Here is a 17280-nt window from a genome sequence, read left to right on the forward strand (position 1 = left end):
TATGTTCTTCAATCTTTTAATATTCCCATGAGTGCATATGGCTCTAAATTAATTGATTTCGATGATACTATTGCTTATTTCGATACTTTGGTTATCTCTGCTAGCAACGAAGCTAAGAAATCAACTTCTGAATTGATAGAAGTACAAAAGCAGTTAGATGCCAAGAAAATAAAATTTGAATTTTTAGAATTGCAGACTACAAACATTATGTGTGACAGGGATAATCTGATTAGTGATGTAAATTTATTATTAGCCCAAAGGAACATATATTGTAATTCTGCCAACTGTTTGTATGCTAAACTTACTGCTTTACATCATTCATCTAATATTATTAATGAAAAACATAAGAATTTATTTCCTTTTCTATCATATGAAAGAGAGAAGGTTGATAATGTTTCGTATGATTGTGAGAAAATATAGCAGAGTTTGATAAATTTCCAGATGATAGATATGCTTACGGAATTGTGAAAATTGATGAATATCTATATTCGAATGTATTAGTTGATATTGTGAATGATACATTATCCAAGAATGAAAAAATCAAATTTTTGAAAAAGACTGAGAATTCGAGATTGGATTCACAATCTAATTTTGCTGATATTGAAGATAATTCTGATAATATTAGCGAAAATAGTGATCTTGAGGATGCTGATTGTTCTCAGTTATCTATTGTTAATGTTGCATCAATGTCTAAAGGAAAAGAAAAAATGTGAGGATTCGTTGGTTGAGATTGACACTAACAAACCTTCAACTTTGAAAGTATGCGATTTTGATCATGTGGATGTTACAGATAGTTAGACTGATATTAGTGATGATGAAAATGATGATGAAGTTTTACAGAAACCCACTTCATCCAAAAAAGATTCAAAAGAAACAAAAATTCCACGAATTGTTGTCGTACATGTGTATGGGGATACAGAAAAATTCGACAAAAGTGATGACTGAAAAGGGTGCTCATTATCTCAAAACGAATACAGTGGTGTATCCCAATTTCACATGCATAGATGATGTTGTTTTTCCAAACCAAGTGTTTGTGACAACATGAACTGTTGATAACATCAAACTAGAGCTTCACAAATTGGTTGAAGCAGACAATAAACGGAAAAAAATGAAGGATTTTTCTCAAATCAAAGTACTATCGAAAATAATCTTACAAAGAATACATACACATTTCAAAGAAAAAAACCTCAGCGAAAATCGGTTAAAAAACTAAATGTTGTGAAAGAAGTTTAAAAAAAGTTGTTGTGGAAACTGAAAAAGTTATCAAATTAAATTCACATGAATTTAAAGATCAAATTGCCAAATTCGAAAGAAAATGGAATTTCAAAAAGACAAGCTAGAAAGAATTTTTTTTGGCAAACTATTGAATCTCGAAAGAAATTCAACGCTTTGACAACAAAAATTTCTAACAACATGAAGAAGAAATCGGCTAAAACAATGTCCTCATCATATTCAAACATATAGAAAAATATTGTTCGAAGAAATAAATCAAGGTATGAATCAAATTCAAAGTCAAAATTTTCAACATCGCAATCTCAAAATCAAAGTTCCACAAATCGATTTTCTTTTAAGTGACAACAAAGATTTTCTCAAAATCAAAACTACAAACCAACTTTTTTCTCAAATGCTTCAAAAAAAATTTACAAAACAAAACTTTCAGAACACAAATGTCGAAACAAAGGTAAAAAGTCGACATGTTGAGCAATTTCGTCAAAAATCTTAAGATTTCGTTCCTTAAAAACTAAATTTTGCAAATCCTTCTGGGAAACAGAATTTGAAAATTTCATACACTAAGGGATTATCTTCAGAGAAAAACACAGATCATTGGCTTGAAGGGAAACTAAGATGTGTCAATCACGAAACTTTTCTCAACAATAAATTCGAGAAGCATATGAGAAGTGTGTGAATACTTCATCAAATGAAATTTCATGATCAAAAGAATCGAATGTTTCAATAAAAGCTTGGAAATATATTTCACAAGACAAGAAAATACAAAACCAAACTAAGAAGACAAAGGCATGTGTTAGTGACAATCTGAAACAAATGAAAACATATGTTTTGATTCCTTTAAATCAAGATGTTGACTTAATTTATAGTTTCAAATCAGAAGTTCATAATTGGATGAAAGGTCCTTCATTTCATTCTATGTTTCACAATAATGTCCAAGGACCCAAACAACCTTGAGTACCTAATTTTTTTCACTAATTGCAGGTTTTGTGTGACGAGAAATATGATGAAAAATGGTATATTGATAGTGGTTGCTCTCGTCACATGACTGGGAAGAAGGAGAATTTACGTGACTATCGATGTTTAAAGAATGCTGTGGTGGTTAAGTTTGGTAACAACCAAAAGTGTCCGGTAAAAGGTTATGGAAAAATAATGAATGGAAAGTTTACTATACAAAGAGTGGCGTATGTCGATTGTCTTCAACATAACTTGATAAGTTTTTCACAACTTGTTGTGGGCACTGGTAACAAGTACTTTTCAACGAAGAGGGAAGCATAATTTCAAATGTCAACACCAAAGAAGTTTTACTTTAATACAAAAGGAAAGGAGATATGTTTACTCTGTATATCAATCCTATTATTGGTAAACCATTTGTGTGCTTACTTTCAAAAGCTTCATCTGATATGAGCTGGCTTTGGCATCGAAGGCTTTCACATCTAAATTTCTGAAATTCGAAAAAATTAGTTGTTCAAGATCTGGTAAGAGGATTACCTATTTTAAACTTTGATAATGATTCTTTATGTTCAGTTTGTGAACAAGGGAAGCAACATAAACAAGGTCATCCAATCACAATAGATTCGAAAATTGTCGAACCTTTAGAGTTACTTCACATTGACTTGTGTGGACCATCAACATCTGCAACTCTTAACAAGAAACGGTAAATTCTTGTAATTGTTGATGATTTTTCTAGATTTACTTGATTGTATTTTCTCATGTTGAAATCAGAGGTTGCTCAAATCATGATTGACTTTATCAAAAAGATGGAAACAAGTTTCAAGAAGCCTATTCAAAAAATCAAAAGTCATCATGGTTCTGAATTTAAGAACAATGTTATTGATTCATTTTTAGTGGACAAAGGAATTTCACATAATTTTTCTTCAGCATATACACCTCAACAAAATGGTGTGTTCGAAAGGAGAAATCATTCACTTTGTGAAGTAGCACGTACCATGTTGGCATATGCGAATCTTCCTCAATATCTTTGGGTAAAACCGGTTTCCACAACATCTTTTACTCAAAACAGTTCATTTATTCATCGGCGTTTCAACATAACTCCTTATTGAATCATAAACAATCATAAACCTAATGTCAAATTCTTTCATGTTTTTTGATTTAGGCGCTTTATTATGAATCTCAAGGATAATCTTTCGAAATTTCAAGAAAAATCAGATGAAGGAATTTTCTTGGGATATTCACATAATTCAGTTGCATATCGAGTGTTGAGCAAATGAACATGAAAAGTGGAAGAAACATTCAATCTTATGTTTGATGATTATCATGTTAAACAAGTTGAAAAGCATTTTGACAATCATCCTATTCTTATTGTAGATAATGTTGTTGATGCTGAAATCATCTTTCTGAATCTTTGTTAGATATTGATGATTCAACATTCACTCAATGTGATTTGTGTTGGGTTTTGAGCAATCTAACACTTCCTAAGTGTGCATGCAACCCTAATAAACCTTGGATCTATGTTTGTCTAAATACATGCAAAATGATAATATTTCCAAGGTTAATAACCTATCTAACATGGCGTGGGGTACTTTTAAACATAAAAGAATTAGATGATATTACATACCTTTTGATGATAAGTTTGATTCCTAAGGAGTTTGAGGGCCAAGCACCAATAGTGTGAATGCCTCAAATGGAATCACAAATCACCACAAACTCTTGGAAAACTTTGAGAGAGTGTATACACACTATAAAATCGGTCACACACAAACACACATACACTTGTCACACTAGTTTCACTAGTGGCTATTTCATGCAACATAAGTATGCTTATATAGTGTACATGATTAGGGTGAAACCCTAATAACCCATGACCTTTCCTTTTCCAAGGATCCATGGGTTAAAAGCTCCATGGATCATCCATGGACTTCCTTGTAAGCCTAGCCCATTAACAAAAGAGCATTAGCCCACAGTATATAAAACCAATAGCCCATAATCTAATTAGTCTTCCTTTTAATCTCTAAATTAATTCATAATTAATTTAAGACTAAGACTAATTAAATAACATGACTTCATATTAATATATTATAACTTATAATATATTAATAATCATATGTGTATAACTCTCACAAAATTATCCATAAATAGTTTGGATGAAATGCAACCCAAATGGACCATGCCGGCTCAGGTCAAGTATATACCAAATAAGTTATGGACTTAGACACCTTATCCAACAGACTCCCACTTGGATAAGTCTAATAACTATATTTGCGTATGTTACTTCAGGAACCAACCAACAATCGTAGCTCTCGAAAACTCCGTTGAACTATGAAGACTATGTTGAACTACGAAGCGCCATTTTAGATAAGTGATCGTATAATCCTCTGTTCTCATGATATCCGCTGGACAAATACATGGAACAACATCGTACTTATTGTCCAGCAGTTTGTTTCCCAATTTTCCAATTTTTTGACAAAGAACTTAATCGAACACATCAATTTAGTTGTGACCGGCCGGTACAAAGGTCACAACAAAATCATCGAGGGGCCCAAATATCACTTCTATTTCTAGAAGGAACAGATAAACTTCGACTCATATACTTGTTCTACTACTTGTTGAATTGTACACAAAGGCACGTTTTATAACATCAAGTTACTGATGCGTTTACGTGCAATCAATGCACACCCAACTCATAGGTAACAACTCATATCTCTAGGTTTGAAGATTTATATGATATTACCATCTCACGATCACTCGAGATAAATTCCATGATGTGATACAAATAAGCGTGGGTTTATTCCAATACTCATAACTTATGAGCACTCATGAATGTTGTAGCAACCATTGCTATGACTAAACCCATTTAGCCATCTACAAACCCGATTCATGACAGTCTTGATTCATACCTACTTCCAACATATGAACGACTGTGGAGTGTTTAAATAACATACTCATTCAGAAAGAATAACCTAGCTATTTTGGAAGTGAAAACATGCAAAGTGAAACACAATAATAATCGAATCCAATATGGTCTCAGAACCCTTTTGAATATAAATAGAACCACCTTTTATTTATCACCATATTGATTACACATTATTCATTGTATAATGTTTCAAACAATCAACTTAAGACTTGAATAAAAACAACAGTTGTCCCATGCTCCTGACATGTACACTTTGTTTTTCTAAACAATAGTTATGCCATACTCCAAGTGTGCACACTATGTTTGTCTATGATCCTTACATTGTGATGTAGATCAATTGAACATGATTCCAATGATACTCATTTCACAATCCCAAATCCTTATTGTAAATGTGAGAATCCCCGATTCCTATCATTTACCATATAACTGTTAGATTTTAAACTTTTATGCAATGTTCCTCTTGTAATGATTATTCACAAAGTCACCAAAACCTTGTCACCAGTCATTACAGAGTATTCCAAAGAAGGTCAACTTCTATGGAACGGAAGTCTCATATTCAAAGTACATTGCTTTGAACATCCTTCTTGCATTAAGGTTTTCTAATCTTACATAGATTGAATAACTTCCACCTATGGAGACATTTCCATAGTCCCATTTTGAGTATCACTTCCGAACAAGAGTTACTTCTTCTCAGAACATGTCAATACAGTCCTTTCTAACAACTTACATCATACTTCCAACTTTCCCTGAGCAACCAATCTTTGGCGAACCTCAGATTGTCCTCGACAATTGCTTAATCACTTTAGTCATATCCAGTTCTAGACTTTTCCCTTCTCAATGCCTTAAGCATTTGGAAAATTTAGAAAAAATGAATATTATAGCACATGAATCGATCCTATATCTGAAGCATATGGGACATGATTCATGATGTCTCGCATAAAGACATGATACTAGACCAGTCTTTTGCTACAATATTTTTTTTTATTTGCCATGTTTTCAAAATTTAACTATGAAGAGGGATGTCGTAATCATCATCGAATTTTGAAAACGCAATATATATAGAATTTCTTCCATTTGAACCATTCCAACACAAAATTCATATATATTCTTGACTAACGATGATTAAAATCTCAATCTAAGCTTTAGAATTGAAATGATGTATAATTTCCTCTCCCTTAATTATAGCAAAACAACTTTTCAACCCCTGCAACTTCACAAATTGAAACTTTGTTTTCTATAATTAACTTTGCTAACTTGCAACACTAAACGTAATAATCATGCTCCCACTAACATGATGATTATCAGCATAACCCTTATGCTCCCACTAGCTCTGACATATTTCCAGAAATCTACTGGACTTATGAAATTTAGATTCATACACTCTTTCTTAGATAGCTCACATGTGTGTCTAAACAATTTTCAGAACTATGAAAAGGGATACCGTAATCACAGCCTTAATTGTTTAGACCGTTGCCATTTCACAAAATTCCATGTTAGTGTGCCGGTGAACCACATGCGCTCCACTAACGACTTTTGAAAATGCAAATAACACAATTGCTATCTACTTAAAATCTACTTAGTGAAAGCGTTTCCTCACCATCATTTTCATGAATCGGATAGAAACCTTATGACACTTAGATTTTATAGTGAATGAGTTCCTATCCATGTGAATTTGTCAAAACCATAATCACAAGATAAGGTTAGTGACAAATTCAGCCTTACATGTATTAAACTTGTTCAATCTTAGTTTCTTGTCACCTTGGTAGCATAAAGCCCACCAATGCTTCCAAGTTGAACTCTGATAACTCACACACAAATTTAACTTATTTGAAGTAGGTACATAAATAAGAATTATGTCAACACGATAGGTTGTAAACCTTAAGTCGTGTGCTAGTGATAAATTACATGTTTTACTCTTGATTACATCTTGAAACTCTTTCAGGATCTTTAAGGCTCCCACTGTCCCCTTGACATATAAGTTTCCCCAGTCAAGATCCATTCCTTGACAAAACAAATATCCAAGGGATAGTGTAGATTCTTATCAAGACTAACACTTCACACAATTGGTCTTAGTTGGTCTTTGTCTCATCCAAGACATCACAACTTACCAATCTCAAATGTACAAGAGTAGAAACATTTTACACTACATTTGATAAGTGTTTTAAACCTTACTTTATGTCACTCAATGTTACAATCTTGGAGTATGACTCTAAGAATTGTTTTGGAACGAAGTATGACTCATCTTCTTGATTTTAACCAATGCAACAATTCATGACCTCTTTTTTTAGCCATAACAATGCACTAAGACGTCCTTAGAGTATGAATTTGTGATATGGTTTCATAATCATTAAGATGATCATGAAATATGATACTAAAGTACTCTCCCATCGTTTCAGATTTGAGAAACTTTTATCTTTCTGCCTAAGTTGATTTTTCTCATTTGTTTTGTCATACATTGTATCCTTTCCAATGTTACAGAATTATAGTTAACCTTATAAGTATAATCATATTTACTAATCTTTAGTAAATCATGACAAATCAATCTTTGTGGTGGATCTTGACCAGCGCACACCCAGTGTACCTAATTCCTTAGTCCTTCAACTGACTCACATATACATGTGATCAAAGAATTAGTGTTATTTTTCAAAGATGAAAATTCTCATTCATCATACAATACAACTTGTATGATTCCAAGTTTCTATCCAATTGAAACTTGGGTGATGAAAATTTTTCTTCATTTGGTAAATTCAGACACTACCACAAATGAAAGAATCAAATCCACTTTCCAATATTGCTATTACTGGAAACATATAAGCAACAATTTTCCACATATGCCATTGTAAGGATATTTTTAAAATAAATAAAATTAAAACCCCTTTTTTTCTTTTATTTTAAAACTTTGCGGAACACATATCGTTACAATCCACATGAAAACCTTGTTGTTATCTATTCATAAGCAATATATTATAACTCTTAAGCAACAGCTCAAAATTATGATTACCGAACCATGCGATCGAAACCCACCTTCGCAATCAGAATCAACATATACTTACTTTAAGCTTCCTATCTTTTCTTTGATTCTTAAAAATATCAGCATGTGACCCATTCACATTATGTAATAAGAATCTCCAAATAGGAACTTAATTGAGTTAGTCAGTGGACTTTAACTGAAGTAGAGTCAAACTTTTTGACTTGATCAATCTTATGACCTTTTAGGTAAATATGGCAGCTTCGCAACCAATGCCCCTTCCTTTGGCAATAAAACATATAGACCCTTTGGTAATGGCACATGAGACTATCTCAGACTCAGCCTTTCTCTTTACCATTTGGTCAACTGAGTTGACTATGGCCGATCCCTTTCCATTGGGAAGAGAAATGTTTTTCTAGATATCCAATGCTACCATTGTCAATGTAATTTAAGACTTGGGAAGTTGTTCTTTTAATCAAATTTGCTTTACTGGTGTTCCAAATCATTGCTGATTCCACAACACCAAGCAAATAGATAACATCATTAACCCTCGTGTCATAGTCTGTCTCATAGTAGTCCCAAAGAGACTCACTATATTACTAAGAAAGTGATTGAACATCCAACTTTCACGAGACTTTGACACTCAACTCTCCCGACTTGTCAATATGTGAATTTATCTCCAAGACGTGAGCACACATAGAGTATTCTTGCCAATAGGGATTGAGTGACTTTAAACTTGTGGGTTTGGGAGAATAATTGGAGGAGGTGGAGGAAGTGAAGCATGATGTTGAGGGACACCAACTTCAAGAGATTTAGGAAGATCATAGTTGTCTGAACCAGACATCTATAATGGGAGAAAATCAATTTAGTTGATTCAAAGTCCTTAATATAACACCCAATATGAGATATTAAGGCTAGGACCCAACACAATATTTTATAATTTGGAAGAGGGATGCCGTAATCCAAGCTATAAAATATTTGAAGGTAGGCGAATGACGATTCACCAATTTCCACCATGAAAAACGAAATAATTTATTAGGTTTTAATTGGATCTGAAATTCGTAGATCTTTTGAGATTCATCGAACTTTTCAATGGCATGTTTCAATCTCGAGTGTGCCCTCTCAAATTTTGTGACTGGGATTCCGAGGATCACAAAACAAGGTGTGAATAACCATACCAGTTCACTTGGTACCATTAATATTATCACCTAATCAATGTGCCGGTTAACCACACACGCTCCATTGATCTATGACAAACATTAAGTTACCCTTTGTGGTCCTTACTAGTCCATGTTAGTGTGCCGGTTAACCACACACGCTCCACCAACGATTTGGTAAAGTACAAAGTGTGAATTCCATGGGCTAGCACCAAATTCACATTTTTCCTAAAGTAACTAAGATTGGGAATTAAAAAAAAATATTTAGTTACTTTATAATAATCATTAAACTTTTAATGAGAATTTAAAGTCATTTTCCTACCCGTTCGGCTAACGAACCTCCACCAATCAAGCAAACGGTGGGTGAGAGTGGACACCCATTAAGTCGCCATTTTATAGGCAACAACCTTACACCCACCTTATAGACCAGCTTCGTGAATGAGGCCTACTAACGGTAAAACAACTTGTTCTTATACATATATATATATATATATATATATATATATATATATATATATATATAATTAACCATTAATGTTATAAATAGTATAAGTGTTGAATTTTAACTTTTAAAGTTCTAAGTGTTGGAATTAAAGTTTATTAAAGTGTGTGAAACTTTTCCAAATTCCAAAAGTTGAGGGCAAGTTTTGTAACTCTTCAAAACTTTTCATTTCATAACTTATGAATTAAAGGTTCATAAAATGAAAACTCTTCATTTTATGTAACTTATGTGTTTTTAATGTGTGTTAAAGAAAAGTGACCTTTGGATATCCCTAACTTGAGGACAAATTATGGATTCCATTAAAACACATAAATGATGAAGAATTAATCCTAAACAATTCAGCAAATAATTCCTATCATCTTCTAAATTCATAAGAACATGAACATGATTATCAATGTTTCAAAAATTATATGAACACATACAAAACATGAAATTTTGATATATGCTATTGTAAATGGATTAGAACAACCATTACACCAACTAAAATAAGTTTTAAAACATCAAAACAATTTAGGGTAAAGTTTCTAGTCCATTTTCCAGCAGCAAAAGTCAAAAATCTGCATTCTGAACCTTCTACTCGCCGAGTGCACGAACCTACTCAGCGAGTAGGATGAATTTTGCCTTGGACTCGGCGAGTCCATCATGCAGATAGCAAAAATTTGGACTTTTTTTCACTATTTTCCATCAAGTATCAAACAAGCAAGCCTAGACTCTGATACCACTGTTAGGTTTTGAGCAATCTAACACTTCCTAAGTGTGCATGCAACCCTAATAAACCTTGGATCTATGTTTGTCTAAATACATGCAAAATGATATTATTTCCAAGGTTCATAACCTATCTAACATGACATGGGGTACTTTTAAACATAAAAGAATTAGATGAGATTACATACCTTTTGATGATAAGCTTCATTCCTAAGGAGTTTGAGGGCCAAGCACCAATAGTATGAATGCCTCAAATGGAATCACAAATCACCACAAACTATTGGAAAACTTTGAGAGAGTGTATACACACTATAAAATCGATCGCACACAAACTAGTCACACTAGTTTCACTAGTGGCTATTTCATGCAACATAAGCATGCTTATATAGTGTACATGATTAGGGTGAAACCCTAATAACCCATGACCTTTCCTTTTCCAAGGATCCATGGGTTAAAAGCTCCATGGATCATCCATGGACTTCCATATAATCCTAGCCCATTAACAAAAGAGCATTAGCCCACACTATATAAAACCAATAGCCCATAATCTAATTAGTCTTCCTTTTAATCTCTAAATTAATTCATAATTAATTTAAGACTAAGACTAATTAAATAACATGACTTCATATTAATATATTATAACTTATAATATATTAATAATCATATGTGTATAACTCTCAAAATTATCCATAAATAGTTTGGATGAAATGTAACCCAAATGGACCATGTCGGGTCGGGTCAAGTATATACCAAATAAGTTATGGACTTAGACACCTTATCCAACAATTTATATTTGCATTCAACATTGAATTCTCCAATTCTTAGTGAAAGTATGTAAAATAATCCAATGGAGGGGGAGCATTTAGATTCGAATACTCCGAATGAGGGGGAGCATTCTTTCGAGGGGGAGAAAGAGAGAATGAATGAGGATGTTGAGGTGGAGCATCCTGTTGAGGGGAGTATCCAAGTGAAGTGAATTTCGAAAGGGAACCAAATGATCCAATAGAATAAAATTCTGGTCATATTGAAAATTTTGCATGATATTAATGACAAATATTCTATTGTAGGTTCAGAAAATAATGAATTATTTGAAGATGCACCATTGGAGTTTGATCCATCATATCTACCATTGGAAAAATGGACACGAGATCATTGGAAATCCACAAGATAGTGTGTTGACAAGAGCTCAAATTCGAGCGAAGAATGAGGTACTAAATGAACATCAAGAGTTTTGTATGTTTAATGTGTTCATTTCGAATATTGAACCAACAACCATTAAGGTTGAAATGGAACACTCAGATTGGGTTGTTGCAATGCAATCTGAATTGGCTGTTCGAAAGAAATAAAGTTTGGAGGTTAATTCCTAAACCTGAAAATATTTTGATTGTCGGATTAAAATGGATTTTCGAAAATACGACCGACAAGGATGGAAATATTATTCAAAATAAAGATTTGGCTTATGCAACTCACAAAGATTTTGATGTCTATCAATTGGATGTGCAGTTTGCATTTTCGAATGGAGAGCTAGAAGAGATAGTGTTTGTGGAACAACCCCCAGGTTATATAAATCAAGAACATCCTAATTATTGTTATATTTTAGATAAACCAAGCACCACGAGCCTAGTATGCAACTCTTACTTCTTTCTTGAAACAATCAAAATTGAAACAAGGATCAGTTAACCTCATAGTATTTCAATAGAAAGTTGGGAATCATCTAATGGTTGTTCAAATTTATGTAGATGATATTATTTTTGTCTCTACTAACCCTTCTTTGCCTAAAGAATTTGTTGAGATATAAACTCTCTTTGATCGATTAGATCTTTGTAACAGGTATATAAAGAATGTAAAGCAATGAAACAATACTCAAGAATGGATTTGAATGTGTTGAATGATTAGAACGTTCAATCCTCAGTAGAGCTCGATAAAGAACTTCCGTTGTAGAGGATTCTAGGGTTACAAAAAGATATCTTCTTAAATTAAACGTAAAAACCCCGATCAATCAGTTACTAAAAAGATGCATTCAAACATCTATTAATACACAAACCCTAGAAAACAAGATACGGATGGACAGGCCCATACCGTATAAAAGATGGGCTAGTAAGCGAGCCCAAGACGCAACACCAAGTACCCAACAATCTCCCCCTTTGCGTCAATTGGGGCGAGACCTCACTCCAGCTTGCTTGCCCCCGCAGCACTGGCTTTCTTGACTGTCTTGAACAGGCAGGGGATGATAGCAAGAAATGTTTGTCGGAAGTGAATGCACCAGTTTATCATATCATTGAAGTACTTTTTATCACTATCCGAGTTCTGCTTGCAACGATTGATTATACCCAGAACATGCTCCAGACAGGTAGTAGTGTAGAGATGTTTGTCAGCCAAAGCTAACAGGTATTTCTGACCTTCTGCTCTGGTGAACATGATTGTGTTCTGTTTCGGATCAATCTTTCCCATCTTCATTCAGTTTATATCGCTTGCAGAACCGACTGGAGTGATGATGGGCTTCTTCCTCAGAACATTAGCAACCTCTTGATCAAGCTTAGCCACCTCCAAAATATAACAAACTAACATTCTCTTGAAATGGTCTATGATCGGACCATATTCAGCTTCATTGACAAGAAGAATGTTGTGCAAGACAATCCAATCATGAGGGTTCAGGTTGGGAAGATCAGCCAGAGAGATGGAATGCTCAGATTTTTCAAATCCCCTCAAGACCTTGAATCTAACATTAACGGAATTACCTTCACAAACAGGCTTGAGTACCCGAACGCTGGTTATCTTCTGTGCGCTCCAAGTTTGGTACTGAGGTTGAGCAGTCCTCAGGTAATAGTCTATAAGCTCCCTATCCACCATCGGGTGAGGATGGGGAACTTCAGCTATATGAGCGAATGCATCGAAGATGAAAGAATTTCGGGTCAGGGGCATGTCGAACTGGGAATCGACCGAATTGACACGGTCTAAGGAGTTGATTGGTTCTAGCCACAGAGTGCAAGGGGACTCAATGGCTTCTTTGATAAGAACTTCGACAGTCCAAGGAGGAAACAAAGTTTTCCTGCTTTCAAGGAGATCATGAGCCTCCTTTATCTTCCTTTCCTTGGCCTCAGCTTCCCTAACGATGCGAGCATTTTCATCCAACTCTCTCTCTCTGGTCAGCTTCCTGACTAAGCTGACAATCGGTTCTTGATCATCACTTTCATCACTGTCGTCAGCAATTTGTTTGGCTTTGGTTTGAGCAATCAAACCCGATGATGGACCAGATGTTGGTTTGGGTGCTTTCGGAGGGACAAGTGATGAAAATGGAATAGTTTGAGCTTTGGAACTTGGAGGGGGTTTCTGTTGAGCTGTGGACTTCTTTTCTCCCCCTTTTTCGGATGGTCCTCCTGCTCACGAATGCCTTCAATACGGCTAAGCAGGGCAAGCGCAGGAGCGAGCTTGTCTGCAAGACTACGCCTCACCGAATAGTTGAGAATCGGATCATGGGCTTCAATGATGTTAGACAGAGCTCCGTGGACATCTGAAACACAACTCCTGACCACAGCTTTCTCAGATCGAAGAGAATTGATCTCCTTCTCGGCTTGGGAGAGCTGATGAGTTGCCATGGTAAGCTCAGAAGACTTTCGGGCAAGCTCTTCCTTGGTGGTAGATTCGGCGGCAAGAGTGGCTTGGAAGGAAAGAAGACGATCTGCAACCGAAGACTGAAATGATTGGTTGTCTTCTTTGAGTTTTTGGCGAAAGCTGGCAAATTGGTCTTTTTCAGTTTCAAAGGAATGGACCAGCTTCTGCACAACGGTGCGGATCTTCTTAGTGTTTGTCTCTGGTGCCGCCTGTAAAGACTCCAGCCAGATCTGGGCGTCTTGAAATAGTTTTTCGACTTTTTCGGTCGCAACAGCACTAGCTTTCGTGGATTTATCAATATCAGCAACAACTGAGCTGATAGAGACTTCATGTGCTTTGGAGAGTGACTCCACCATACCCTGAATAGCAGCCTCCAAAAAGTGAGATGTTGAGGAAGAGGAAGAAGCCACAAGATTGTCAATCTTCTCGTGGAGTTCCTTGATGTGCTTTTTAGTGACCGGAGCATCATCATCGTCATCACCCTGAAGTTGATAGGGGCTGTATTAGATGGAGTAAAAAACGGTATCCTCCCCTCCCAAAAAGGTTTCGGTTTCAGCAGATGGAGTGGGAGATAAGGGTGCGGTTGGTGGTTCGGTAGTGATAGTGGGTTCGGGAGCAGAAGTAGGTTTGGGTTGTAAAGTAGAAACCCCCGTATCAGATATGTTGGTTGGAACCTCACGGGTGGTAGTTGTGGTGGCTTTTGTGAAAAGGGGTGGGGGAAGGGTGGTTGTTGTGGTTGGAAGAGAAGTAGAGGAAGTTATGGGGGGAATAGAAATAGGGTTAGATATGGAGAGAATGGAAATAGAGGAGGTTATGATGGGAATGGAAGAGGTGGGTATAGGAGAAGGGGAAGGAGGTTTTGATGAAACATGTACCTCATGACCAGGTGAGTGAGGCGGAGTTTCGCCTCTAGCTGACTCATCTGAGTCAGAATGGTTCTCTTCCGAATCGCTGGAGGAAGAAGAGGGAATGAGTTTTCTCTTGGGTTGTACTTTCTTCTTCTTCGTTGGTGGGGAAACATCTGGTTTTGAGGGTTTTTGCTTCCTAGGAGAAGGACCCTTTGCCCCCTTTGCTGCTTTCTTTATCTTCCCCTGCTCGGGTTTCTTCCCTCTATCAGCAGGTTTATCTACATCATTAATGGACTGAACCATTTTAGTAGAAAGTTCCCTTGGGCCCGAAGGATGAAAGTCCTTGTAGGCTTTCATTGTGATGCTCTCCTTGGACACCCCAGCGGACATAGCCAGAATGGATCTGTAACAACGCAAATTTTCAAATAAAATTTTCATTTAAAATAAAGTAATTTCATTCAACCAATAGTATTTATTTCATGTTTCATATCAAATAAGTATATAAAATCCCCAATATCTCAAATAGCAGCATTGTGTATGCATCATGCCGGCGCCTTCCCACTGTCCTCGCTAGTACCTGAAACTCATACATAACAACTTGTAAGCATAAACGCTTAGTGAGTTCCCCAGTATACGACTTACACATATACGCCTTTCCAGGCCCTGACCTTCCGGTCCACAACACATTGCCTTCCGGCCCGTAACATAATCGCCTTCCGGCCCATAACATATTGCCTTCCGGCCCGTATCATATTGCCTTCCGGCCCATAGTATATTGCCTTCCGGCCCATAACATTTACAACATATAATACATTTAATTTAACACACATAGCACATATATCATACATCATACCTGACCTTTCTGTCACATAACATATCGCCTTCCGGCCCGTATAAACATACATATCATGCATAGCAACTACCTTTCTATTTATAGCATAAATAACACATATCATATACGACCTTCCGGTCTCACAGTCAAACCCTTCCGTGTGAAGTATAATGAGAAGACTCACCTCGTGGTAATGTAAGCTATCAACTCTTGAAACTACTCGCACTTGATCCGCCGATCTGTAGACTCCCTATAATACCATATACCCTTATTAATACTCTTATCATTCAAGACAACTGACCCTAAGAATTTACAGGCAGGTCAACTCTGGTCAACGGTCAACTTGACCGGACTCGTCGAGTGCAAAGGCGACTCGGCGAGTCTAGACGTCCTTCCCAACTTTCCCTGTTGTTCCCCTTTCTACTTGTCGAGTATCCCTCTTGACTCGACGAGATCCTTGTGGAAGAATCGCGGGGCCACCCCGACTCCACTCGCCGAGTCTGAAGAACAACTCGGCGAGTCCCAGTGAATCTTCAAGCTACTCGCCGAGTCTGAAGAACAACTCGGCGAGTCCCAGTGGATCTTCAAGCTACTCGCCGAGTCTGATCATTGGACTCGGCGAGTCCATGCCATGCAGTCGATCAACTACTTCCTGAAATACGCATGGTCCTGAAATACGTAATCATGGGACTTTCTGGACCTCTAAACATCCTATTACCGGGGTATAAACGTTTGGGTAACAACATTATAATCTATCTAATCACCAAATGGGTTTCATAAACCCTAGATTCGTGTACACATCAAAATAACAGAAATGGTCCGAGTATTACCTGAAAACGCACTCTCTGTGTCTCCAAACCTCAGGACTCGATCCTTCTCGATATTCCTTTGGCCAAAACTCTCCTTCTTCTTGCTTAACAAATTCCTCAAAGTTCCAATAGCTTTCCCTCCTGCTCTAGACATCCACAAATGATTAGGGTTCTTCTCAATCCGCCAAAAGACGAACAATGACGGCCTAATAGGCGTTATATACGATCCAAACCAAATGGCTAGGGTTTCTGCTGAACAGCGTCGACTCGCCGAGTCCATATCTGGACTCGTCGAGTCCAGTCGCGAACCCGCGACCAAGCCTGTGGTCCTACTTGGCGAGTCAGGCACCAACTCGCCGAGTCCCTTCCTAAAATGCCCCAAAAATAGTTTTAAAGAAATACCTGAAATTCCGGGCTGTTACAACTCTCCCCCACTAGAACTAGACTTCGCCCTCGAAGTCTCACTCAGCGAATAACTCCGGATGTTGCTCCCGCATCTCACGCTCCGGCTCCCAAGTCATCTCCGATCCCTTCCGGTGTTGCCACTGAACCAACACCAGAGGTACCTCCTTGTTCCGCAGAACCTTGATCTTCCGATCCCTGATAGCTACTGGTCTCTCGGCGTAATTCAGGCTCGCATCCACCTGAATATCCTCTAACGGAACCACTGCCGATTCATCGGCTATACACTTCCTCAACTGTGATACGTGAAAGGTATTGTGAATCTGTCCCAACTCTGCTGGCAA

The sequence above is a fragment of the Lactuca saligna genome, chromosome 6, assembly GCF_052625555.1.
Source record: "Lactuca saligna cultivar CGN05327 chromosome 6, ASM5262555v1, whole genome shotgun sequence".
NCBI classification, from domain to species: domain Eukaryota; kingdom Viridiplantae; phylum Streptophyta; class Magnoliopsida; order Asterales; family Asteraceae; genus Lactuca; species Lactuca saligna.